General features: G+C 43.9%; 1 protein-coding gene across 2 annotated transcripts in view; it reads right to left on the bottom strand.

The window, feature by feature from the left end:
* ADORA2A (adenosine A2a receptor) overlaps positions 1 to 12,948 on the bottom strand; it is a 32,117-nt gene extending 19,169 nt beyond the window's left edge. Inside the window, exon 1 of one of the 2 annotated variants that reach the window (XM_063454523.1) lies at positions 12,893 to 12,948. The gene's annotated coding sequence lies outside the window, so the exon portion shown is untranslated. Of the gene's footprint in view, positions 1 to 181; positions 261 to 12,892 lie in introns of those variants that run through there. The other variant, XM_063454524.1, reaches the window with a different exon arrangement.
* Positions 12,949 to 27,495: the final 14,547 nt, after the last annotated feature.

Here is a 27,495-nt window from a genome sequence, read left to right on the forward strand (position 1 = left end):
CTAATCATTCATCAGGGCAAACTATAAAACCAGTCCCATGCTCTCATTTTCTCCTTCATAAAAGTTCCCATCTACGTGACTTCCAGGCTAGCAACCTTAGTTTACTGCCTGAACACGTGTGCAACATTAATAGAAAACGGCTTGAACCCACGATGCCCCCATTTGCCTGGCATGCTCTCACCTGCTGAGGTTACTTCCACCCAAGCTCCAGGAGGGGTCTGCAGTGATCAGTCTCCTCCGCTCAGTCTGTCTTGTGTCTGATGCTGCTATGCTTTCCTGAACCACTCTGTGTCTCTCTCTCCTCCTCCGCTTTCCTCTCCCTCCCTCTTATGTGTCACATTGTCTTTGCTGCCAGTCCTCCTTGTGAACATGTTCACTGTCCCTTTCCTTTTCACACACTCACATTACTCACAGGTCTCTTTGTCTTGCCTTAACAAGTCATTGATGTTTCTCCCTGACACTCGCTCTCTGCTGTATACCCTCACTGCCTATACTACCTCTCGCTTACAGTGACACACTCTCTCTATTCACTACCAGTCTTTGTCACTTGTCCTAGCAATGAACGTCTCTACAACATTCTGTTTGCCCCTCTCAGTCTGCTGCTAATCTTTAACATTAGCTATTATTCACTATTTCCTCACTAAGTGCTTTCGCTCGTTGTCCACATTTCTCATATTTTTGTCCCTTTCCATTTCTTAAAACGTCTTTCCCACTGTCACACATACTGCCTAGCACAGCTTTTTGCTATCTGCCAGACACCCATATAACATACTCATAGCCTGTCTTTCCTCTATACAGCGTTATAACACACTTTATCCACAAAACACGAAGTTGGAGTGAATTGCAAACTTTAGGTTGATATAGCTCCATTGTACAGCGCTGTCCAATTTGTTGGCGCCTTATGGATAATAATAATACTAATATAGCCAAATCAGCACTTTTTGCCAAAATTTGGAATTTCATTGTTTAGTGAATATATACCCCTTCATTTTCTTATTCTACAATAGTGAAAGAGTAGCAGATGATGCTAAAAATGCGGATGTACGAGGAGAGTTTGATGTATTTCTCGGTCTACCTCACTATCTATATTTTCGTCTGTCACCCCATTTTACAGTAACAAACCGCTTCTTGCAGGTCAGTTAAGCACATCCATGTTCAGCCCTGTAACCCTCTAATTATAACCTTTTCTTTTTTTGCATTGATTCATGTGACAATTAAAATCACTCCATCACAAAGCCTTGGGCTGGGGGAAGGTAGAGTATCGCCTGTCTCCTTGCATGCACACACACAGAGTGTAGTATTTCAGCCCGGGATATGTATTTCCTGCAAAGAAGGATGCTGCTATGGAAGCAGGTTAACACCGCACAGGTGTCTAATTCACAATACAGTGCTGGAGGCAAGTTCCGAATTATCATTCCAGAGTGTGATGAATTCTACTCCTTTTAATGCTACTGCAAAGTCACATGACGTTGCCCTCTTTAGCCCTTAGTGATTGGTGGAAATACATTTGGCTGACTAAACGTCCATGGGAGGGCATGTGGCATCTGCAATTTCTTTTAGTTCCCTACCCAGCCTGCAGGGTTTGGAATCCACATGCCCATATTTCTGTCGCTTTTCTTGTTGGGGCTTGTTCTGGCTCAGCCTCCTACTGCAAGAAAGAGTCAAAGTTTATGACACATGTAACCATGCCAAGTGGGCTAGAATGGACAAGGGAGCAATTTCGTACAAGAGGGGAACATGCTTCAACCTGCTTTACATGGGAGGGGTTGATATAAGGGGTATTTTGTAAAGTGGGTCACGTATTACTTGTAGTGGAAGGCTGCAGCACACAGCTTAACAACATAAACGTGAATTTCAACTGACAAGGACTTTAATCTTTCAGATCATTTGTGTTTTCTTTGTGAAAAGTTAAAAAGGCAGAAGTGCCCTGGGGACCAAGTAAATAGCAAGTGACCCTTAAAATTCAATCCTTTTAAATCCGTAATTAGTAACCAGTAAATATTTCCCAACAAGCTGGGTTATTTGTCTCCAAATAAGAAGAAAAAAAGGTACATACAAACACAAATAAAAACCAGCCCCGTTTCTGGAAGGCTGCCATCACAAGTTTTAAATTCACCACTACTACAGAAACAAATAAACATCATCCACTGCTGATTTACGCAGCTCATGCAATATCTGACACTTGGAAAGTGTGGGAAATTTCCTATAGTTAGCGTGGGAATTGGGAATATTTGATGGAAGAAGATGAGCTAGCATGGGGACAGTCATACAAGAGGAATATTTGGTCAATGGGATGTACACTGAAGGGAAATGCGTGTAAAGAATAAAATGTATACATTCCAAAAATGATTCTCAATCGCTCCATTGGTTTATAACTTTTATATAGTCATAGTATAAAATCACACTTAATCATAGCATAAAGAGCCATTATATATATATATATATATATATATATATAATATATTTTTTTCTCCATATGCCTGCTGCAAGCACTAGCAGACAACAGGCAAATATTAAAAAAGGCCACTGTTCCCCCCTAGCCACCACCCATGAGCAGTGGGTAGGAACTACTAAATAAACAGGGAACCTACTGCCTCCCCCCTTTTGGGGATTTATAATAATCTAAAAGGAAGACCTATTGTTCACCCCACAGCATCTACCCATGGGTGGTGGCCTGGTGGGTGGACTTACCATTGTCCACACTACCCAAAATTTGGCCAGGTCCATACCCCCCAGCCCAAATCCACTCCCTAATTAAAAATGACTGGATACTATTTGTGAAAGAGTCACAATAAATCTAAAATACTGTAAAAAAAATAAAATAATAAAATCTAACAAAGTTACCTGGGTATGCGACGACAGCCGGAGGGACTAGGATACTAGTGGTAGTTCTGGGGAAACTGTGACGACACACTCCGCTCGTATTACCCTACTACAACCACATAATCTACAAATGCATAGGGTCCACCGCCCTCGGCGGCAACCCAATACCCTCTACCTAGCTTACCATCTGCGACCATGATAACGCATAATAAAAAATAAAAACCATGACATTATCTGAAGGTTGACCTATTCTACCCGACAACATTATGCGACAATCGCATTGATCTGTACGTAACCCAGTTTTGTAACATCGTTGTTTCATGCTATGTATCTATCGGCTTGTGCACAAGCCAGGTCACAACCTCTTGTTATCACATATTGTCATTCAAAAATAAAGAATTTAGGGGGGCGGAGCCTAACCACCAAGGAGAGAAGTTGCACGCCACTGCAGCTCCGATCCAAAAGCTAACAAAATCGCAATTTTCAGGGCCATTCCCTGCTATACCGAGACCCCAGACATCAGACCCGTACACCTGACAACCATGGGACGTAAAACAAAAAAACCCAAGCAGGATCAACCTCACCTGGGGATGAACATCGGCGAAATGTGGCACCTAGCACATGGCGCGGTCGGGCCCAAGATGGCTGCGCTGTTGGGTAGTTGCTCTGATTTCTCGGACGATCTGGCCTCGGAAGAGGAAGAGACACCCTCACTCACGCCGGCTAAACCCTCCCCGACGAAGCTGGACACATCCCCGGTCACACTGTCGGCGTTAAAGGGCCTCCTTGCTGACCTACAGACCACCCTGCAAGCTGACATTGCCACGATCAGGGGAGGGCTGCAGGGACTAACAGGCCGAATCGACACGCTAGAAACTACCACTCATCAGGACTCCCAGTGTATACAGGTGCTGGAAAGAGCGGTGCAGGACCTCCAGCGGCAAAACCAGACCCACGAATGCCGCTTTGCAACCCAAGAAGACCTACGGCGGAGGAATAATTTGAAACTCCGGGGGGTGCCCGATGCTGTCCCCGAAGCGGAGCTGCCGCACTTGGTGCGGAGAATGATGGGGGACCTACTACCACACAAGCAGGCAAAAGCAACACCCCTGGACGGGCTTTTTCGTATCCCCAAACCAGCCAGAGCCCCACCGTCGGCATCAAGTGACCTGATAATCCAATTCAGGCACGGAACAGACAAGACAGCGATCCTGAAGGCAATCAGGGGTAAGCCAAACTATCGATTTGAAAATATGACACTGGAATTTTACAGTGACTTGTCCGGCAGCACAATGGCCTGGCGGAGGACACTCAAACCCCTTACATCAATGCTCCAACAGCGCAACATAGGGTACCGCTGGCGACTGCCCCGCATGCTCCAGGTCATACATGGAGAGACCACACACCAAATCCAGGAACTACGAGACGCAGGCACACTCCTGAGGGATTTGGGACTACCACAGGACATTTTATTAAACCCTCAGCCACAACCTGAGCCCAGGCCCAAGCATACCTGGGACCCAAGCAAAATCGCCCTGTTTACACCGCGACGAAACACAGAGGAACCGTATGCTACAGCGACCACATGAAGCCTCGAGAGACACCCTGACCGGGACCGATGGAGACTGAAAAGGCCCCCAAGCTACTTCTCATTGTTAATTTAAGTTTTGTGTATATCGTTTAGTTAGACTTGACAAGGCACACCACACTAGGAACTTCATACCTACCGACAGGTTGGCGGCACCTCACATCTCATAGGCTAACCCCGGCCGACAAGGCACCATACACGCCTAGGCTGGGTCCACTAAAAAGCCGGCATTACGGCAGTTCCTGGCTGGCATCCCTTAACCCCTTAAGGACACATGACATGTCTGACACGTCATGATTCCCTTTTATTCCAGAAGTTTGGTCCTTAAGGGGTTAAACCTCACAGGCATACTCTAGATCTGCCCGGAAGTGTATAACTCGCATGTGTCTCATGTACACAATATATTTGCATACCTTACCGCATACATGCTGCCAACCATCGTGGCACGACCTGTAGTACCCACAGGAACCCAGAACATGTCTAAGCGACACACACATCAGCTCACCTTAATAAGCGATAAGCTACTCCGCTGAAACATCCACACAATACCAATCAACAAATGTCTACGAATGTATATCTGCATTCGTAGCTCGAAGCGCGCAGGACACACCATAGGCATCGCTGCAAATGTTGTGCCACTAGCTTAACTCAGTTATAACAGACGAGGAATGTACGAAATGTTCTTGTGTCATTTCTATCAGATGTTGCATGCTCTTTGCAATCTAGTTGTTTATTTATCTATTTTTGTTTAGGATGCGAAATAGGCATATGCCTTACATGGTAGCTAGCTGAACATCGTATAACGCTGCCTCGTCCAGAATATCAAACCGTCAATCATGATTTTAGGCTCTCGAGGCATTTCAGCTATATCGCTAGCAAGACACGCAACCTCAACTTTAAGCGCTTCCAGCATACCTATAAGCGACTTTACCTACGCAGGTTATCCTGCATAGGCGAACTGTTAAGCATATATACGGCACCTAGGCAATGGCCTAGCTAGCATTTTAGGCAAAATGCGATTCTCGTATTATCCTTTAGTTATAAACCTAGCTCAAGGACAAACTAATCCTGTTTGCTGTATATTACCAATTAATCTACCTATTTTCTAACAGTACCATTAGTCTACCTAAACAGCAAACATACTTTTCTAAAAGCTACCGCACACCGAACTTCTAAATATAGCAGTATCAGAGCTTAAAATGTGTAGCTTCCCTAGCTAGTACCTACTTAACCACACTCTAGCGATAGTTAACCCTTGTTATATACACCCCTTAAAAATGGGCAGGTCAGATAGGAAAGCTCACATGTTTAAATGTTATGTATACCCACGGTCTATGTTCCTCTCAACAAAATTAAAAAATGTGCCATATATTCATATGCCATGGTTGAATTGTTATACTTGTTACCGCTTACGACTGCTATAGTGGCTGAGTAAGCCTACTGTTATATCATGCACAACAGAAAATAAAGAATTAAAAAAAATAAAAATAAAGAATTAAAAAAAAAGTAAGTAAACCCAGCAGGAAAGAAAAAAAAGTGCAGACAAATTTGATCCATCTTCACCCAAGGAGGTCTCCACACAGAATGGACTTACATGGCAGGAAAAGCCTCTATAAGGAGCTTCTGTTCCTCTACCCGGTCTGACAAGTAGTGTTCACAAATAGCACAGAACTACTTCCTGTCAGACTGGGTGCAGTGAGCAGGAGTTCCTCTACCACGGCTCGGTCAGGAGGGGTTTTAGAGGGGGGGGAATGGGACATGTGGAAACGCTGTGGAGGGAGGGGGATGGGACATATGGAGAGGACAATAAACCCCCTCCTCCACACATTTATTGCATTAGTAGACCGACACCCGATCCCCATGAGTAAGGGCTGGGAGGGTCAGTAGTTCCCCCCTCATTTTTTTAATTCATTAGTCCTTACCCGCCATTCATAGGGGGAAATGCGGGGACATTAGAATGTCCTCCTCACTTTTTTATTTAGTAGATCCCAGCTACAGGAGAAGGTTTTGGAGCGGACAGTGACTTGTTTAAACCCCATTATTTAATTTTTAGTCCCTGTCTGATGCACACAGGTAGGGGCATAGCGGGGTCTTGGGCCAGCTCCCTCCTTTGTATTTATTAGCAACAGGGCAGCGGTCTCTAGTTTTTCATTACAGCTGCTGAATGTTCACTATAGATGGCGCATGTGGTGTGCCTAGGCATACCCTAATGTACTGTCCAAAGATCTCCCTGACCGGCAGCCCTGTTCCCTCTTGCTTCTTGCTAAAGTGAGGCATGATAACTTTAAGTTCTATACCCGTCCTCTCCTGGGTCAGCACAGTCAGTACCATGCTGCTCACCCAGGCTGTAATGCAGGTATGGGGTAAATGTGTGACAGAGAGATCAGGGTAAGAGTGAGGGGAATAATATGAAGAACATTTGTTGAGGTGAATATGTAGAGAGGGACAAGAAGAGTGAGGGAGATGGACAGGAAGTGGGGAAGATTATGAAGAAACAGAATGTTGGGGGAGGACATGGAGACAGGGTCAGAAGATCTGGAAAATAAACATGGAGAGAGGGACAGAAGGTGGTGGAGAATATGGAGAGAGGGAGAAAATGTGGAGAGAGAATATGGAGAGAGGGACAGAAGGTGATGGGGAGAATATAGAGAGAGGGACAGAAGGTGGGGGAAGAATATGGAGTGAGGAACAGAAGATGGGAAGAATATAGAGAGAGGGACAAAAGGTGGAGAGAAAATATGGAGAGAGGGACAGAAGGTGGGAAGAGAATGTCATTCTGTTCTATTTCTAGCAGGTAGTGTAGCCAAGCATCAAGATTGATGATCTCAGCCAACCCAATGCTTCCCCATAAAGAGCAATTAAATGCTCTCTACAAACAGTTTGATTAAATATTCGAGTCTGGCTCCGTTATTCAGTGGAAGTGCCTCTGTTGGCTGTATACAGCCAGTAGAGATGTGTTTTTAAATCTGCACTCATAACGTTGCCGTATCTAAAAAATGGCAATGTTGTAAAAAGAAAGGTTAAAACTAAGGGGCATCTTCAGTCCAGCCCACTCAAAAAGATGTGGGCTAGGTACCTTTAGTAGTACTTTACTTTTCTCTTTGTCTTAACAAAAGAGATTGTGTGATTTTCAGGGTCTCAAAGTGGCATACAACCCAACTTTTCAAAAGGACAAATAGGGACACTTTCATAGTGTTGTGAGTGGGGATGTGGCCAGGGCCATGGCTTTCTGAGAAATTCTAGGTGACTTAGTAATAAAAACGTATGCAACTAAAATGTAAACTTTGTAGTTTAAAGACACATTACAGTGAGTATTATTGCTATTTAGCTCAGTTAATACACTCAAACACACTAACAATATATTTATCCTAGAAAAGAGGGGCATTGAGACAGAACAAAAGGACTGGGGGATTTTGCCCTAACATAAGAACGTTTGGGAAATTGGGTGGATGGGCATATTCTCAGGGCAATTAACAGAGGTTTCATATTTTTTAATTGTTTACATTAAAAAGTAACTATCTGCTGAGAGTAGAATTACCATATCTACAATGTTATACTGGGTGTGTATATTTTTCATGTTAGTGGGCAGCACATGACAAGTGCTGCCTGCAATATGTATGATCTGTATGCTTCAGGATTCCACTCTGCTTGAAGAAACACAAGAGCAATAGGAATGCAAACATGTATTCCTAACGCTATAGTGTTTCCTCACAGTTTATTTTAGAGAGTCCATTAACTTAAATATTAAAGAGAAAACTGTTTTGATTACCTTTTTGATATTGCCGTGATTCGCTTGGTGCTGCCACCTACTCGGCCTCCCAGGACATCATTCAACATTGCCTTCTTATACAATCAAATGCTCCTTTTAGAGAAGCATTGGGATGAGAAGTGCATGTGCGGCCAGTCAAATGCTTCCAGCATTCCATTACTTACTCAAAAGTGCGGTTGCGCCTCTTGTGGCTGTCATATTTGTGATGATTTATGGTGTTGATCAGAGGGTAACCTGTGACTGGATCAAGGATAGAGCATGTGGTAAAATTGTTGGAGTCCAACTAATCAACAGAGTCTACATAGATACTGGCAAGTCATATTACTAGAGTTAACTTAATTTTTTTTTGTCATTCTTTATTTTTGTTGTGCTCAGTGGTGACATAGATAAGACAGTATACATGAGAAATATTGCAATGAAGTAGACATATATGCGTCATAAGGGTTAAAGAGACACTATAGTCAACCAGACCACTTCAGCTCAATGAAGTGGTCTGGGTGCCAGGTCCCCTCAGAGAAACTTCTATGTTTACATTGCAGGGTTAATCCAGCCTCTAGTGGCTGTCTTCCTGACAACCGCTAGAGGCGCTTCTGTGACGCTGAATGCAAAAATAGCATTCAGCGTGCAGAACGTCCATAGAAAAACACTGAGAAATGCTTTCCTATGGACTGTTTGAATGCACGCGCGGCTTTTGCCACGCATGTGCATTCTGCTTCACTTGAGAGCTGACATCGGCGGGGGAGGAGAGGTCACCAGTGCCGAGGGACCCCTGCGCTGGATAAAGGTAAGTGGCTGAAGGTGTTTTAACCCCTTCAGACCAGTGGAATGGGGACCCCGAGGGTGGCGGGGACCTATGGTTATATAGTGTCAGGAAAACAAGTTTTTTTTCCTCACACTATAGTGATCCTTTAATGTGATTAGATAGGCAGTGAGAAGAAATGCTGTCAAGCATCTATCTTATCAATCACCCGATGCCCTGTAGGGTATGACACCGTCTCTTAAGTTTGTTCTGGACTGCAGCTTCGGCTCTAGGAGTGTAGGTAAGTGGCCCTTCGGTTGCAGTTGGCGCCACAGGGACCTCTCTTTCAGCTCTAGTGGTTCTATATGTGTTCCGCTGGTGCCCTGTCTCTGCTTGCTTAGTGCCTTCTGCAAAGTCCGTCGGCGTGGTCTTCGCTGTCTCTGGTAAGCTGGTCAAGTTCCAGGAACCACCAGTCTGCTGACATGTTGTCGGAGGGGGTTTAAGAGTTGTGGGAGCCGGTTGTGTTTTTTGGGTAGCAAAAAGCTTCTGCCAGAATATAATGAATATTTTGTCCAAGCGGTTTAGGAGAAATAATGTTTCTATGTGGCAAGCTGAAAGAGTCATGGTATATGCCATTTTAGGTGCGCCTCTCTGTGTGTCCTCGGAGGTCACAGCCTTACTGCATGCCTCTTGCAGAGTCAAGGGGCCCTCCGGGATTACCCCTGCCAGTCGAAGGGGGGGGTAGCAGGGCATCTGGGTCATGTTGCCGCGAGTCAGCTTATGTTGGGCCTGGAGATCGGCCGCCTCTCCCCTCCACAACGCCCACCAGGCCTCTCACACAGTCCGCCGAGGTCTCTGTCTGAACAGCCACAGACGACGCTGTTAGCGACCAAGAGCCTGTCAATCAATGCAAGGTGTCAGGGAGTCCCAAGTAAGTCGAGTTTGCAAGCTTAGTTCTTAGGCAACTGGACGAAATCAAGTGATTCATGAGGAGCGCTCAAGAAAAACGTCCAGTCGCCATTGCAGTCAGCCCCCCTCCGCCCCCCCCAGAGTTAACTGAAGAATGGATGAAGTTTATTACAGCACAAAGGTGTATATTTTCTAAAGACTAAAGTAGGTATCGCACATTTAGTTACTTTAATTCGGGTGAATTTTCTTAGCTGATAAAATTTCTCAGTGTCACTTTATTTACTATTCGCTATTTTTTACATAGGTTGTATGACAGAAATTATATGTGTGTTTAAAGTAGATCTGGCTTAATGACATATTAGAGAAACATTTAGGGTCAGGAACACAAACATGTATTTCTGAACCTATAGTGTTAAAAACACCATCTAGCCCCCCTGACCACCCTTCCCCACTCCCCCCTCACCTCCTAAATATAGTAAAACCTTAACTTTATTTTAATCTGCGGGTACTGGAATAAAGGTAAGAGATGCATTGAATCAATGCATCTCTATAATAAAAATTTCCACGCAGAGGGTGGAGATACTGTGCAGCACTGCCCCAGGAAGCACCTCTAGTGGCCATCTGAAGAGTGGCCAGTGGAGGTATCCCTAGGCTTTAATGGAAACAAAACATTGCCTTTTCTCTGAAAAGACAGTGTTTACTGCAAAAAAGCGTGAAAGGAATGATTATACTCACCAGAACAAATACAATAAGCTACAGTTGTTCTGGTCACTATAGACTCCCTTTAATGTTTTTGTTATAATTAAAAAAAAAAAGAGTAGCTCTGGTATAAACAGGTTTGAGGAGAGTTTTTAGAATTCTGTATTATTATAGGGTAATAGTTTGACATAGGTTAGAGGTAACTCTACACTGTGTATCCAGGTCATTGGATTGAATAAATATGAGGAATATTGTAATGTATGCAGTTATTTGCAGTTTGCCTAGCAAAATACAGTTGTTGTCAATCCAATTGTTAAGTTTACATGACAAATGCAGTTCTACTTTAAATCATTTTAAGTTTCAGTACAGTATAGTTTTATTAACTCTGCAGCAATTGAGAAACAACTGCAAGTGCGCTTCTGTAATCGTGTGAACCCAGTCCTGCCATGCTGTAAAAGCGGAAACTATCCTGCATTTCTAAGGGGCAGATCCCACATTTGACAGACCTGATAAGACTCTTTACCAGACATTAATGTAGAACATGCTGTGTGGCAAAGATAGCACAAGTAACTTTTAATGCCTCCTCCCCTTCCTTACTTCTCCAGCTCTATGTGGTCTCGCCTAGCAGAAGTCTGCGTAACATCTGACAACACCTCGCCCAAATTCTGGAAGAAGTTCTGATTAGGGAAGCCTGGTCCATTCTCAAGGAAAGCATTGTTAAAGAGTAGCAGTGGCGTCTCCAGGATTCATACATGGGGGTGCCAGGAACAAAAATAGGGGGGCAGTTATATAATGTGAATATATGTGTGTGCGTATATACACATATATATATATATATATATATATATATATATATATATATATATATATATATAACAAAAGTAAAGAGATGCACTCTAAGGACTTAATAAGTGAAAAAAAGGGTAATTTATTCCAATAGGTATTACATCAAAAATTAGCCGACGTTTCGACCCATTCAGGTCTTTCTCAAGGTCAATGTACCTAGCTATAAAAGTTATATATATATATAGGGAACCATAAAAGTTATATATATATATATATATATATATATATATAGGGAATATATTATATATTCCCTATATATAATATATTCCCTATATATATAACTTTTATAGCTAGGTACATTGACCTTGAGAAAGACCCGAATGGGTCGAAACGTCGGCTAATTTTTGATGTAATACCTATTGGAATAAATTACCCTTTTTTCACTTATTAAGTCCTTAGAGTGCATCTCTTTACTTTTGTTTATATATCTTCAACGCGGGATTGCACCTAGGCTAAATTGGATTATTTACATGAAAGGGTGAGTGCCAAGAATCATTTTTTGTGTATATATATATATATATATATATATATACACACACACACACACACACATATACATACACAGAGCTTGATAAATTCAAGGCGCCAGGTCGACAAGACATTTCACCCTGGCGCCTGGCATTTGTCAACCCTTTGCTAAGCCGCTCAGGAAACATTAAAGCCAGCCAACGCAGGGAGCAGTAACCTTCCTGCACTTCCTCTCTGCTCCCTTGTGCGCTGTTTAGTGGCATGAAGTAACTACGACTCCGACATCACTACAGAGAGCACACAGGGGAACAGAGAGAAACTGCAGGAAGATTGAGAAGAGACACACTGGACGCCAGGGAAAGATCCACTCAGCTTTCCCAAAGGTAGGGAGGCTGGGTGGATTTAAATAAAAATAGCAATTTGTGAGAAAATGTGTGTGTGTGTGTGTCTCAGTGTGTGTCTCAGTCAGATAGTATGTGACTGTCACGTCTGTCAGAATGTGTGTATGTCTGTCAGTGTGTGTTTCAGTCAGAGATTAAGGACGGAGCTTGCGTACGGGGAGGCGATCTTCTATGCAGGGGCAGAGCTTGAGTGCCGGGGAAGCTGCTGCACAGTGGTGGAACTAACGTAGACGGTGCAAAAACTGTTTTGGGCCCCTGAAGACACAGGCCCATCGTGTGGCCCTAATTGCACGGCCCACTTGATGTAGTTCCACTGCTGCGCCTTCCTTATTACAGGCAAGAGATGAGATTCCGTGTGTAATGGGGTGAAGCATGTATGTATTTATCTATGTATGCATGCGTGTGTGTGTGTGTAAGAAGTGTGTATGTGAGTGAAGAGATGATGTGTGTGTGAGGGGTACACTGTGTGTGTATGCAAAGGTGTACTCTGTGTTGATGGGAGTGTACTGTATGTGGGGGGTTCAGTATCTGTGAGGGTGTACTGTGTTCAGGGGGTGTAGAGAGTGGAATGGGGAAGAGCTTTACAATTTTTACTTTATTAATTGTTTAAAAAAAAAAAAAAAAGAATATTCCTCTTTCCCTGATCTTACCTTGCAGGGAAGGGGTGGCACAATCAGATCCGTGGTGGTTGAGAAGGCTGCCTATCCTTTGGGGACAGGGGAGATCACAAAATGAGAGGTCTCTCTCTTGGAGCTCTAGCACTTACACAGACTGACCCATAAAAACCCACAGACTACCCGCCCACACAGACAGACTGACCCATATACCAGGGCTTGACATATTTGTTTGGAATCTAGGAGCCAGCTAAAAAAGTTAGGAACCAGTTTTTTTTTAATGGACACTATAGTCACCAGAACCACTACAGATTAATGTAGTTGTTCTGGTGCCTATAACCTGTCCCTGTAGCCTTTTGCTACCCAGGGGATTGCTTTATCACTATACTCCCCTGGGATTATAATCACTTAGCTCTTTTAAGAGCTGTTCCTGCTTGACTCTCTGGAGGAAGAGAGGTTCACCCACTGGAACCTGGAGCCTTGTCGTAGGTCCAGGGCGGGTAGGAGACGGCGAGTTCCCAGCCAAGTTGTAACGCTGGACTGCGGTGCTGATGGTGTCTGGTGGAGTGCTTGAAGTCCTCGGTGAGCACTAGGAGCATCTGTCGGTGGAGGTACCCAACTGGGGTACAGGACGCTCTGTTACATTGGTGGCAGAGGAGGGATGGCTTTCTAGTGAGAGGAACAACATCCTGGAGACACCGGAATCATTACGGAGCGATATGGAACCAGCTAGTCTTTGGACAGCGTTCGAATTGGAGGAGTTTCACTGGAGGGTGCAGCGCTGCTTGAGCCGAGAGTATCAGAAATGGCCCCGCTGGACTAACGAGAGGAGGCCAGAAAAGAGATGTGGGACGAAACCCTGGAGGTTGTACAGCGTTGGCCAAGTGAACGTCTCCCCAGCAGGAACCAGCGACTACAGGCACAAGTGGCAATAAGGAGGCCCCTTCTGGATGAGTTTGATGATCTCGGCAAAGGAGGCAGAGGCAGCCACTGCAAGACCGGAATAAAGGTGAGTTTAAACACCTTTTCATTTTCTGATAGGGGGAACCGGGGGCCTAAATAGCACTATTAGAATTATAGTGTCTGGAATACATATTTGTATTCCAGACACTATACAGGGAGTGCAGAATTATTAGGCAAGTTGTATTTTTGAGGATTAATTTTATTATTGAACAACAACCATGTTCTCAATGAACCCCAAAAACTCATTAATATCAAAGCTGAATATTTTTGGAAGTAGTTTTTAGTTTGTTTTTAGTTTTAGCTATTTTAGGGGGATATCTGTGTGTGCAGGTGACTATTACTGTGCATAATTATTAGGCAACTTAACAAAAAAACAAATATATACCCATTTCAATTATTTATTTTTACCAGTGAAACCAATATAACATCTCAACATTCACAAATATACATTTCTGACATTCAAAAACAAAACAAAAACAAATCAGTGACCAATATAGCCACCTTTCTTTGCAAGGACACTTAAAAGCCTGCCATCCATGGATTCTGTCAGTGTTTTGATCTGTTCACCATCAACATTGCGTGCAGCAGCAACCACAGCCTCCCAGACACTGTTCAGAGAGGTGTACTGTTTTCCCTCCTTGTAAATCTCACATTTGATGATGGACCACAGGTTCTCAATGGGGTTCAGATCAGGTGAACAAGGAGGCCATGTCATTAGATTTTCTTCTTTTATACCCTTTCTTGCCAGCCACGCTGTGGAGTACTTGGACGCGTGTGATGGAGCATTGTCCTGCATGAAAATCATGTTTTTCCCTTCGTATAGTGGCAGTACTCACAGTTGGGATGTTCCTTCCAATCTGGGACAAGAAGCTCCCCCTTCTTCCGGTTTTTATGTCTGTGCTCCGCCTGCTGCCTCCATAAATCCTGTATGCCCTGTACACACGCCAGTTCTTCTTGTCCCGGCAACGGGACGGACAGGTTCCCCAGTCTGGTGGAGAAGGTGCGATCAGCACAGGCTGCTGATCGAGGAGGTGTGCGCCCGATAGCTCCCCGGGCGGGAGCTGAGTGGCAGAGTGTTTCCGGTCTGGCGTTACGGAACGCGACCAGGTAGGGCAATTTTTGTGGTTTTCCTCAGGAGTTCCCGGGCGGTCCTCCTCGTGGGACTTTACACATGCGCACAGCAGTGGAACGCACGCCCGGGTGGCGTTGCGTTCCAGCAAACTCGGTATCGCGCTACTGCGCATGCGCGATCCGGAGTTTTGGCGCGAAATTTCTAAATTGGTATATAAGCTGTGCTGAACCCTTCTGACCCCAAGGGTGGGTGTACAGTTCGGTTTCTCCGTGTCACCAGCCCTCCGACACGGATCTCAGGTGGATAAAGGTGAGGTTTAACTATTTAAACTCTCCTCTTTATCACCTATTATAATGCATGCATTAATTTTCTTTAAATTATTATTAATTGCTTCCTTATTCTGGTTCACAGATATGTCCAGCCCTATAGCTCCGGACAAGGCAGATAAGGACAAGATGTCTACTTCTGTGCCCAAAAAAGCCACAAGCAAGTCTAAGCACTTAAGTTGTCTGGAATGTGCTGTTCCTCTACCTGACGGATGTCGCAAAAAGACATGTAACCAGTGCACTTCTGAATTACTTGAAAAAACAAAACAGTCAGATATGGCATCCTTCCTGGGCTGGTTTCAGGAAAATTTGTCCCAGACATTTGAGTCTTTTAAAGATACGATGAAGAAAGACCCAGCAATTCAAGAGAAATTGCCTAAAAAACGTAGGAGGAATAGATCCCCTTCTGAGTCTGAAGAAAAGTGGGAAGATCTTCCTAAAGTCGATATTCAGATTGCCCAACTATCTAAGAAAACCACTATACCCATTGGCGAAGTCTCAGGCCTCAAAGATCTTATGGACAAAAGAGCCGAAACTTCATGTAGAAGAATATACCAGGCCGCAGGATTTCAGTGCAGAGCTGAAGTTGCGGGTTCAGCAGTGCTCAGAGCCCAGAGTGTTTGGCTTCAAGCACTGGAAGATTCCCTTATGGGAAAATCCGATACGGACCCTTCCCATCTCATGTTCCTGCTGAAGCTATCCAATGAATTCCTTTTGGATGCTGCTGAGGAGTTTCTTCGTTTATCAGCAAGAATTATGGGGTTATCATCAGTAGCCAGGAGGGCTATTTGGCTTCGAACATGGACAGCTGATTCAGCATCGAAAGCAGCTTTATGTGAATTACCCTTCGAGAGGAACAAGCTGTTTGGTACTCCGTTGGAAGACATTATTAAACAAATGTCAGATACAAAGAAAGCCCTTCCGCTGGAACCAAGAGCCCAGGGATATAAGAGATTCCAGTACAAGGGCCAGCGGTCCTTTCGTTACCAAGGGCGGTTTCGCAGGTTCCATAAACAGGGTGGCAACAACAGCCAGTGGTCTAGGCATGAATCCAACAGACAAGACAAAAAGAGGAAGTTTTGACGCCAAAAGAGTGGGAGGACGCCTTCGGTTCTTCACCCACGAATGGAGAAAGAGTACTTCAAATGGGTGGATTTTAAGAACCGTTTCAGAAGGTTACAGGATAAAGTTTTCATCAAGTCCTCGGCCATCCTTCCTTCTGTCAAGCTATCCTTCAAAGGTAAAAACAGAGGCTCTGCTTCAGGAAGCACTCATCCTTTTAGGAAAAAATGTGGTGGAGAAGGTACCCAAAGGTTGGGAATTTCAAGGAGTCTACTCACGCCTTTTTCTGGTGCAAAAACCAGATGGATCCTTTCGACCGATCCTAGACCTGAAGCAAGTCAACACCTGCATACCATACCAGAAGTTCCGTATGGAGAGCATTCTGTCTGTAACACACATATTACAAAAGGGAGATTTCATGGCAAAGTTGGACTTAAAAGACGCCTATCTGCATATACCAGTGGCAGAATCTTCCCGGAAGTTTCTCAGATTGCAGTTCTAACGAGAAGGCGAAGGATTCTCCATTTGCAGTTCAAGGCTCTTCCCTTTGGCCTATCTTCAGCTCCTCGAGTTTTTACAAAAATTTTGGCACCCGTAGCAGCAGTTTTACGTCTGAAAGGTATTGCGATTGTTCCATACCTGGACGATTGGTTCCTGAAAGCCCAGTCAGGACAACTGCTAGAACTTAATATCAAGATTGCAAGGAAGGTTTTAAAAGATCACGGTTGGATCCTGAACCTGGAAAAGTCAGAATTAACTCCGTCTCGGAGTTTAGTATTCTTGGGGCTTCGGATAGATTCACAGTCCCTATCTCTTTTTCTTCCAAAAAAGAAACAAGTGGGGATTTTCAGAGCAGTATCAAAGCTGCAAAGAAACTTAAGCTCAATCAGAGATGCTATGAGGTTGCTAGGCCTCCTAACTGCTACAATACCGGCCGTCGCCTGGGCAAAAGCGGAATCCAAACCGTTACAGTGGGACATTCTGTCCCAGTGGACGCGGAAACAGGAAGATCTGGACTCTCCCTTCCGCCTTTCCGAGGCGGTGAAAAGACAACTGAACTGGTGGAAAGTAAAAGACAACATCTCAAAGGGCCTGTCGTTCGCACTAAAACGGTGGATTACGATAACCACAGATGCCTCCCAGCCGGTTGGGGCGCTCATCTAGGCTCTCATTTCCATCAAGGGCTTTGGAACAAAGAAGAGGCATGCGCTTCCTCGAATTTCAGGGAATTAAAAGCGGTTTGGGAAGCTCTGATTTCCTTCAGTTCTCTCATCGCCAATCAGTCGGTGAGGATTCAGTCGGACAACGCCACTACGGTGGCCTACTTGAATCGCCAAGGGGGCACAAAGGTAAAAGCTCTTCAAGATCTTTGCTACCACATAATGGCTTGGGCCCAAGCGAATCTTCTCGCAATATCAGCTACCCATATCAAAGGGTCTCTAAACATTATTGCAGACGACCTCAGCAGAAGCCATTGGTCTCAAGCAGACTGGGCTCTATCAAACGAAGTTTTTCTGGAGCTGGTTGCACGCTTCGGCAGGCCAGAGATGGACTTGTTGGCAACAAGGAGAAACAGAAAGGTGCAGAGATTTGCGTCACTTCATTCAAGAGATTACCCAGATGTCCTAGACGGTCTATCGATCCCTTGGTATTTCGATATGGCTTATGTTTTCCCTCCTATAGCCCTTATACCACGAATTGTTCAGAAAATAAGATGGGAGAAGGCAAGAATTCTGGCAGTCCTGCCCTTCTGGCCGAACAGAAGTTGGTTTTCGGAAGTGGAAAACATGGCCATCTCTCGTTGGCACCTCCCGGTCTCTTCTCACATTTTAGAGAACGTGAAGCTTCCAGAAGAAACCCTAGCAATGTTTCACCTGACGGCATGGTTGCTGCAAGGATGATACTCCAAGGTCAGGGTCTTTCTGACCGTCTATGTGACGTTTTGCTGTCATCTGTCCGCTCGTCCACTTCAAGAATCTACTTCAGGGTTTGGATGAAGTTCAGAACCTGGTGTTCACTCCGGAATTCTGATCCGGCCAAAGCCTCAGTTCCGAAAATTCTTTCTTTTTTGCAAGATGGGTTTGAAGCCGGCCTAGGGGTATCTACACTCAAGGGCCAGATTTCTGCTCTTAGTCACTTCCTGGTTCAGGATATTGCATCTAACCCTCTTGTTCGAAGGTTTATTAAGTCCGTACGGTTGAAGAGGCCTCCCAGGCTGGTTTCCTTTCCTACATGGGATTTGTCTCTGGTTCTTCAGGCCCTTTGTGAACCACCATTTGAACCTTTGTTTCAAGTCTCCATCAAATTCCTTACCTTCAAGACGGCCTTCCTGGTGGCGGTTACCTCCACTAGGAGAATAGGTGAAATCCGAGCTCTATCATCTTCGACGGAGTTCACCATTTTTCATCAAGAAAAAGTGGTACTACATCCCAGACCTTCTTTTTTGCCTAAGGTTATTTCGAGTGCTACGATCAACCAGCCTATTGTTCTGCCAGCCTTTTGTCAATCACCCACATCTGAGCTAGAAAGAAAATGCCATCTCCTAGATGTTAGGAGATCCCTGAAATGCTACCTTCGGAACACTCAGGAGTTTAGATCCTCAGATCATCTTTTCATCTACTTTCAAGGCAAATGTGCGGGTAATGCTGTCTCTGGACCCTCATTAGCTAGATGGCTGACAAATACCATCAGGTTGGCCTATCGCTCCAAAGGGATTCCCCTTAAATTCAAATTAAGGGCTCATTCAACTAGGGCTATGGCTACCTCATGGGCTGAAAGAGCTGCGGCTTCGCCTGAAGACATCTGCAAGGTGGCTACTTGGTCTTCATTGCATACCTTTATCAAGCATTATAGGCTGGACATATTCTCATCATCTGAGGCTGATTTTGGGCGTAAGGTGTTGCAAGCTGTGGCCTACTGAGTCCCCACCCTTTATTTTTTACAGGGATCTTGATATATCCCAACTGTGAGTACTGCCACTATACGAAGGGAAAAACAGCAATTTTACTTACCGTAAATTCCTTTTTTCTTTGTATAGTGGCAGTACTGGCTTTCCCTCCGCTTTTTGTATAGATTAAATGAATTTAGCATGATTCGGTCTCCGTTTGGGTTCTTTTTTTATTACTGGCGTGTGTACAGGGCATACAGGATTTATGGAGGCAGCAGGCGGAGCACAGACCTAAAAACCGGAAGAAGGGGGAGCTTCTTGTCCCAGATTGGAAGGAACATCCCAACTGTGAGTACTGCCACTATACAAAGAAAAAAGGAATTTACGGTAAGTAAAATTGCTGTTTTTCTTGAAGGATGCAGACTTCTTCCTGTACCACTGCTTGAAGAAGGTGTCTTCCAGAAACTGGCAGTAGGACTGGGAGTTGAGCTTGACTCCATCCTCAACCCGAAAAGGCTGAGTCGGACTGGAGCTCTCTGCCCTTTACCAATCCAGCCACGGGCCCATCCATCTGGCCCATCAAGACTCACTCTCATTTCATCAGTCCATAAAACCTTAGAAAAATCAGTCTTGAGATATTTCTTGGCCCAGTCTTGACGTTTCAGCTTGTGTGTCTTGTTCAGTGGTGGTCTTCTTTCAGCCTTTCTTACCTTGGCCATGTCTCTGAGTATTGAACACCTTGTGCTTTTGGACACTCCAGTGATGTTGCAGCTCTGAAATATGGCCAAACGGGTGGCAAGTGACATCTTGACAGCTGAACGCTTGACTTTTCTCAGTTCATGGGCAGTTATTTTGCGCCTTGGTTTTTCCACACGCTTCTTGCGACCCTGTTGACTATTTTGAATGAAACGCTTGATTGTTCGATGATCACGCTTCAGAAGCTTTGCAATTTTAAGAGTGCTGCATCCCTCTGCAAGATATCTCACTATTTTTGACTTTTCTGAGCCTGTCATGTCCTTCTTTTGACCCATTTTGCCAAAGGAAAGGAAGTTGCCTAATAATTATGCACACCTGATATAGGGTGTTGATGTCATTAGACCACACCCCTTCTCATTACAGAGATGCACATCAACTGATATGCTTAATTGGTAGTAGGCTTTCAAGCCTATACAGCTTGGAGTAAGACAACATGCATAAAGAGGATGATGTGGTCAAAATACTCATTTGCCTAATAATTCTGCACTCCCTGTAGTGTTCCTTTAATGTATCAGCTTTGGTGTATAGATCATGCACTGTGCACACCTATGCATAACATGATTTTGGAAGCAAACTAAGAACACTTGGATTGGAGGCAGCACACAAAAAATCAGCCAATAGTGCTCTTTATATAGACCTAATAAAGTTACTATTTAAGGAGAAAAAAAAACGAGAAAAAAAACCCCATTTTTTTTACTGTTATTAAATAAAGTATTTTGACTACATCACTACCTTCCTTTTAGCCATATATTTTAAGAACTTATTATTTATTTATTTTTATACGTTTACCTGACATCTGGACCCATCACCTACTGCGGACAACCAACCAAAGAAATCCTTGTGGGGATTATACCACCCAGGCTTGATACATAGAGCGGTTAGTCTGCTCACTCTATTGTAAGTATATTTTTATTTACCTTATCGATACTTACCTATCTATATAGAGAGCACTATTGCCTGCTTTTTTGTCATTCCATATGATCTACCTCATTGTTATCCAGTTGTGATTTACTACCATTCTACTGTGTACTAAAACCAGAGGGGTAAATCCTGCAAATTTTGATTGTATACCACTGCATGCTGTTTTACCTAGAGCTGGTTATAGCTCTACCATATGTGTGTTGACATCTTATTTAAGTGTCGTTTGTCTTACTACATACTACCATATTGCACTATTGGTTTGCCACTGTTTTTGCTTCCTTTTCATATACTGCTATTAAGCGAAGCTACCAAAAAAGTCCCATACCAGGACTAGAAGATCTATTGCCACCTTTGAGACTGTGCCATACCATTTGGTATTTTTTATTCTTTCAAGTTTTGTTGTGGACTCTTTTTATATCCTGTGTGTTGTATTGCTTTTATTGCTCTTATTATTAAATAAATTTTGGAGCAGTTTAATGATCTGTAATTTGGCAGCCATGTATGTTTTTTTTTATAATTCTTTATTTTTGAGTGCAGAGTTGAGTATACATTTCGGTAATATTACATGGCGTTACAGAGAGATTGACAATGTTTTGTTTAGCATAGTCATGGTGTGCTGCACTTTTTTTGTTTTTTTCATAACAAGAGTAATATTGAAAGATATACAACAGGCTTGTCAACATTTTTGTACGTTTGATAACAAGGGATAGATTTTTGTGAGTGCTTCCGAGAGGAGTTTTGAGTGTGTGGTGTCTCTAGGAGATGGGCTCTCAGGTGTGCCCTTGTGATGTGAGGGAGTGTCAGTTGAGGTTCTGCGTGGAGGGTTGCAGGGGCATCTCTTGTGTATGAAGATATCTGAAGAAACATCGATGTCTTAATATAAAACAAACCACTTAAGCATATTTGAGCATTCCAGTGCATATCCACGCGATTTAATGTATTAATTGGCTGGATTGTGATATAAATATATTTAGAGAGAGATAAAGTAAAAAGATGTAAGTGTTGGTTACATGTTGATGTTCAGTACTACCTAAGATGCCACTTTCTGTAGCATTTATTTATACAAGCAACATGCAGCCTGTCCGAGGGTGCCATATATTTAGGAACGTAATCTTGTACACACAAGTGTGTCTGCTACATGATAAAAAGATAACGATTCTTTCTGAAAAATATATTGAATATACAAAAATACTGAATGCTGGATGAACCCCTGGACTCCACTTTCTGAAGAGATGTAAGGAAAGCATTAACCATGTGGTAGTAGGGATAAACTGTCACCTTAAATTGACAGTTGTTTATAAAAGAATAGCCTGTTTCTGGTTTGCTGTCACGTTTGACATTTAAAGGTTGAATCCAGATGTTAGACGTGGCAATAGGCAGATGTTCGGAGAAGTTGATGATGTCATCAAGAATAATTTGCTGTGATACCTTTCCTACATTATCTAGCCATGCTTTCTGTTTACATAACAATTTTTTTTAGCAATTTTTAGTTTTTTGAACATTTGAACATTTCCCATAGAAATGCAATACATAAATATTATACATATACACTGTTCAGACCACCTGCCTGATATCGTGTAGATTTCCCTCATGCTGCTTTAGCAGCTCTGATGTGTCAAGACATGGATTCCAAAAGCCCTTTGAATGTGTAATGTGGTATCTGGCCAGGGCCGGATTAACATAGGGGCTGATGGAGCTGCAGCTCCAGGCCCAGGCCCATGGAATAGGCCCATTGAAAAAAAAAAAAAAAAAAATTTTTTTTTTTACATTTTTTTTTTTTTTTTTTACACACACACTACTCTTAGGTTTGCCACCTGACTGGTATTTTACTGGCACAGCCGGTATTTGAGACTGCCTGGCCGTGCCGGTATTGCAGTAATACTGGCAATACAAATGCAGGTATTTTTCTCAGAATAAGTGGAGATTACTCTGCAATACCAGCACCGGCCAGTAGGGGTCACTGTGTGCGGAGAGAGGCAGGGATAGGAAGTTGCAGCATATCCCCATAGACATATAATACCTAGACGCCGCATTGACCTCGGGGGGCCATGAAATGCGGGCACCCGGTGTGGTATTATATGTCTATATATTAGGACTTCTGTCCCTAATTTTTTTAATTTACTTTGCCTTAGTGACAAATCTCACTTTAGTAAATAGTGATGTGATTGTTTGATTTCTCCTATTCTCTTTATGCTATCTCCATGCGGACTTCAAAGTGCAAAAGACAGAGCTCACAATAATAAAGAGTTGTAGATATCTACATTTTATTTTGCACTGTTCCAAAATCCATATTAGTTAAAAATAGGTGAAAAGTAAATACATTACAAATCAGGCAAAGACCCAGTCCCAGTTTAAAACATGTATATTAAGATGATAGATTGTGGGGTTAGTTCACTAAACTTATAATTTTAGCAAACCTAAATCCAAATGCAACGCATAGTTTCAATCTGGAAATTCAAATAATTTCAATGTATTGAGTAAACTCAGTCGATAACGTAAATAACCACAGAGGTCTTAAAGCAGCAAATGTCAGTTAATTTTATTTAATATCCCAGGATTAAACATCATGCTACTGGATCTATACACCCTCCAGGTGGATTTTAAGACTAACCATGTTTACTTTCAGGACCTTGCTCTGCAGATCATAGACATATATATTCTATATATGTCTATGCTACAGATCACACTGTGACCGATCCAAGATGGCGGCCCCGCAGCTCATCAGCGCTAATAGGAAGTAGCAGTCAATGCGGCGTCTAGTATTTTATGTCTATGCATATCCCTGCCTCTCTGTACTACTCACTGATCCGTGGGGACCAGCAACACAGCACAGAGTCCAGAAAGCAGCTCTACAGCTCAGATAAGTGAGGGATGGGGGGGGAAAGGCAGCAGGGACACATGGGGACACTGAGACACTAGGGGACACATGTGGACACTGAGACACATGTGGACACTGAGACACTAGGGAACATATGGGGACACTGAGACACTAGGAGACACATGGGGACACAGACACTAGGACACATGGGGACACAGACACTGGGAGACCTGGGAACACTGAGACACTTGGGGACACTGAGAGACATGGGGATGCTGAGACACATGGGGACGCTGTTTCTCCCAGTGTCCCCCATCCAGTGTCTCAGTGTCCCCAAGTCTCCCAGTGTCTGTGTCCCATGTCTCTGTGTGCCTAGTGTCACCATGTCTAAGTCCACAACTGTCCCCTAGTCTCCCAGTGTCCCCTAGTCTCCCAGTGTCCCATAGTCTCCCAGTGTCTGTGTTCCCATGTCTCTGTGTCCCTAGTGTCTTAATGTCCCCATGTCTCCCAGTGTCTGTGTCCCTAGTGTCTGTGTCCCCATTTCTCCCAGTTTCCCTAAATGTCTGTGTCCCCATGTCTCCCAGTGTCCCCGGGTCTCTCAGTGTCCCCGGGTCTCTCAGTGTCCCCGGTCTCTCAGTGTCCCCAGGTCTCAGTGTCCCCATGTCTCTCAGTGTCCTAGTGACATGGGGACCCACTGAGAAACTGGGAGAAATTGGGACACTGAGACACTGGGAAACTAGGGGACTGGGCGACATGGGGACACTGACACTGTGATACATAGGGACACTGAGAGACTTGCGAGACTGAGACACTGGGAGCAATCCATCTATACAGCAGAATCAAACTGTGAGTAGTTTGTTGGTGATTTTACAGAATTTTCTCTGATGTCACTCCTTGTGATTATACAAAGGATTAAGGCTGGTATTTTGTTCCAAGAAAGGTGGCAACCTTAACTACTCTTCACATACTCTTGCTTAAAGTAGCACTATAGGGTCAGGAACGCAATCATGTATTTCTGACCCAATTATGTTAAAACCACCACCCTGCCCCCTTCTTGCCTCCCTAAGTATAGTAAAATATAACTTGTATTCAAGTCTGCAGCTGCTAGCTCTGCCTCTGAACTGACTGTCTGCTGACATCATCAGAAGTGGTGGTCTGAGCAAATTACAATACTTCCCCATAGGATTGTCTGAGACTGTCAACTAGGCAGATCAGGGGCAGAGCCAGCACAAGTCATAGCCCTGGCCAATCAGCATCTCCACATAAAGATAAATTTAATCAATGCATCTCTATGAGGAAAGTTCAGTGTCTGCATGCCGAGGGTGGAGACACTGAATGGCAGTGCTGCACACTAGGCAGTACTGCCCCAGGAAGCACCTCTAGCAGCCATCTAAGGAGTGGCCAGTGGAGTTATTTTCTCTGAAAAGACAGTGTTTACTGCAAAAGGCCTGAATGGAATGATTCTACTAACCAGAACAAATACAATAAGCTGTAGTTGTTCTGGTGACTATAGTGTCCCTTTAAGTTTGGAAGCTTAAGAGGGATGTGTGGGAACAAAACTTGTGTGGACTGGCTGACAATACAATTAGTTTAGGTAATGCAGACATTGGCCTCTCTAACACTGTGGCATGTCCCCATTCATCTACACTCACTACATACACCTATTCTCTGTCTCAGACTATATACCAGGAACTTCTGCCTGCTAGTAAGAAGGTAAGAAGACAAGTGGACCAGCGAGTGCTAGGGGACAGTCCTTAGAAAGCATTGAGTGAGCGCATCATTAGACGCATTTATGTTAAGCTCAGGGTGCTGCCTGCATAGTATGCCCTTAGTTGGACAGCCTGCATGATTGGCGGGCAGCCTGACATGCATTCATGTCAGGCTGTCCTTCAAATTCTTTGGACAGACATGCCCCCTTTTTGGACATGTCCTCGCCTTTTGGCAGGTCTGGTCACGTGATTCGCACCAGTGGCCACCCTTTTACCCTGCCCATTGACTGCCTGCTTCACTGGACACTGCTGTTAAGGGTTATGGATTTAATTGAAAGATGAAAGATATAAATTAGAGAGAGATTAGCATAGAGTATGTGTTTTCTTATAGCTGCATCCAATGAGTTTCCCTCCAGTACCATCTCCATCAGATACATGACGCTTGGGAGGTATGATTGTTTTAATGTTTTTGGTCAATAAGATTCCGTAATTAGGCCCATCATAATTGTCAGCACCAGGCCCAGTGTGCTCTTAATCCGGCCCTGTATCTGGCACCAAGATATTAGCAGCAGATCTTTTTAAGGGACATTATGGCCCCAAGAACCACTACACTGGCGGATCCCCCCCCCGTATCCGGTACTGAACCACTACAGCTTAATGTAGCGGTTCTGGTGTTTGTAGGCTGTCCCCATAACACCTCTAGTGGCAATTACATAGATGGCCACTAGAGGTGCCTCCTGTGTCAGTGCTGCACACAGTGTGGTGCAACACAGCATTTTTCGGTGGGAAAGCTTTGGATTGGCTGAGATCATCAAGATCAATGATCTAAGCCATGGAGGCAGGGCCAACTGTGGGGAGACCAGTGCAGACTGGGAATAAAGTTTTTTTTTATCAATTTGACAATTTTATTTATCTTTTTGGGTACAGAAGAAAAAAGGGGGGGGGGTAAGCAGCATCATTGAACACACTCAACAGATAAATCAGTTTGACTGACACATACATAAGAAATATTTATCCTAGGCAGTTGCTACCCTTTCTCGAGGGACATATTTGTTGTCGTGTGATACTTTCCGGTGTTCAGTAGATCCCAAGTACAAAAATACATTCCAAAATAATAGTCTAGTATGGCCAGGGCCTGGAGCATGGTAGTTAGGTTTGTGGCTGTGCATGCAGTCTCTGTGTTTAATACGTTTGATGCTGAAGGCTGTGCTTTTGGGTGTTGGCTGTGTAACAATGGGCCACCGGGGGAGAGAAGGGGGGGGGGGGAGTTGCTGCAATGCCAAGAGCACTCTTTGTGGATTGTTTATCGGTTAGTGGAGCAGATCACATATAGATATAGATACATAAACCCATGACTGTCCATACCTGACCTAGGGTATGGTCAAAAGATGTCGTGTAGCAGAGTGGCAGACATTATGTCTAGTAGGAGTACTTTACCCTGTTGTAGGTCTCTGTAGTGTACTAGGGGGATGAGTAGTCTTCCCATATCTTTCTGGCCTCTGTTGTGACCCTGTTAGGTTTCATATGGATGTGTGACATGGTTTCGTAATCCTAGTTTGTGATAACCTGGGTATGTAGTGCCTTCCTGTCAGGTGCCTGTTGCGTCTTCCGTGCACGTGCTATAGGGGTATTTGCTGCGATGAAAAATTTAAATTTGAGTTTGGAGTGTACCTGCGATTCTTGTTCTAAGTCAATGAACAGTAGTCAGAGTTCTGATGAATAAGGTAAGTTTAATGCCTTTTTCATAACAATCTAAATAGTTAAATAGGGGAACCTAAATAGTTTAAAACTATAGTGTCAGGACTACATGTACGTATTTTTGCCAGCCAGTTTTGTGAATGGTTGAGTGCGTCAGCTGACCGCTCTCAGCCAATCAGCGGCGCCCCTGCTTTCTGAATCTGAAAATTCTGAAGCCAGATGCCACCGGGGAGGGGAAGGGAAATCCCTGCTGGAGGCAACTTTGGGGTTAAACCAAGAACGGTTTAATCCCTTGAGGTAAGAGTGCCTCCAGGGGCCTCCTGTCATCATAACAGCTTCATTTAGATTAAGTTGTTTTTGTGCCTGGAGTGTCCCTTTAAGCTATGCCAATACATACTTCTCCCACTCCATGTTGTCCTGTTGTGGT

The sequence above is a fragment of the Pelobates fuscus genome, chromosome 5, assembly GCF_036172605.1.
Source record: "Pelobates fuscus isolate aPelFus1 chromosome 5, aPelFus1.pri, whole genome shotgun sequence".
Lineage (NCBI taxonomy): Eukaryota > Metazoa > Chordata > Amphibia > Anura > Pelobatidae > Pelobates > Pelobates fuscus.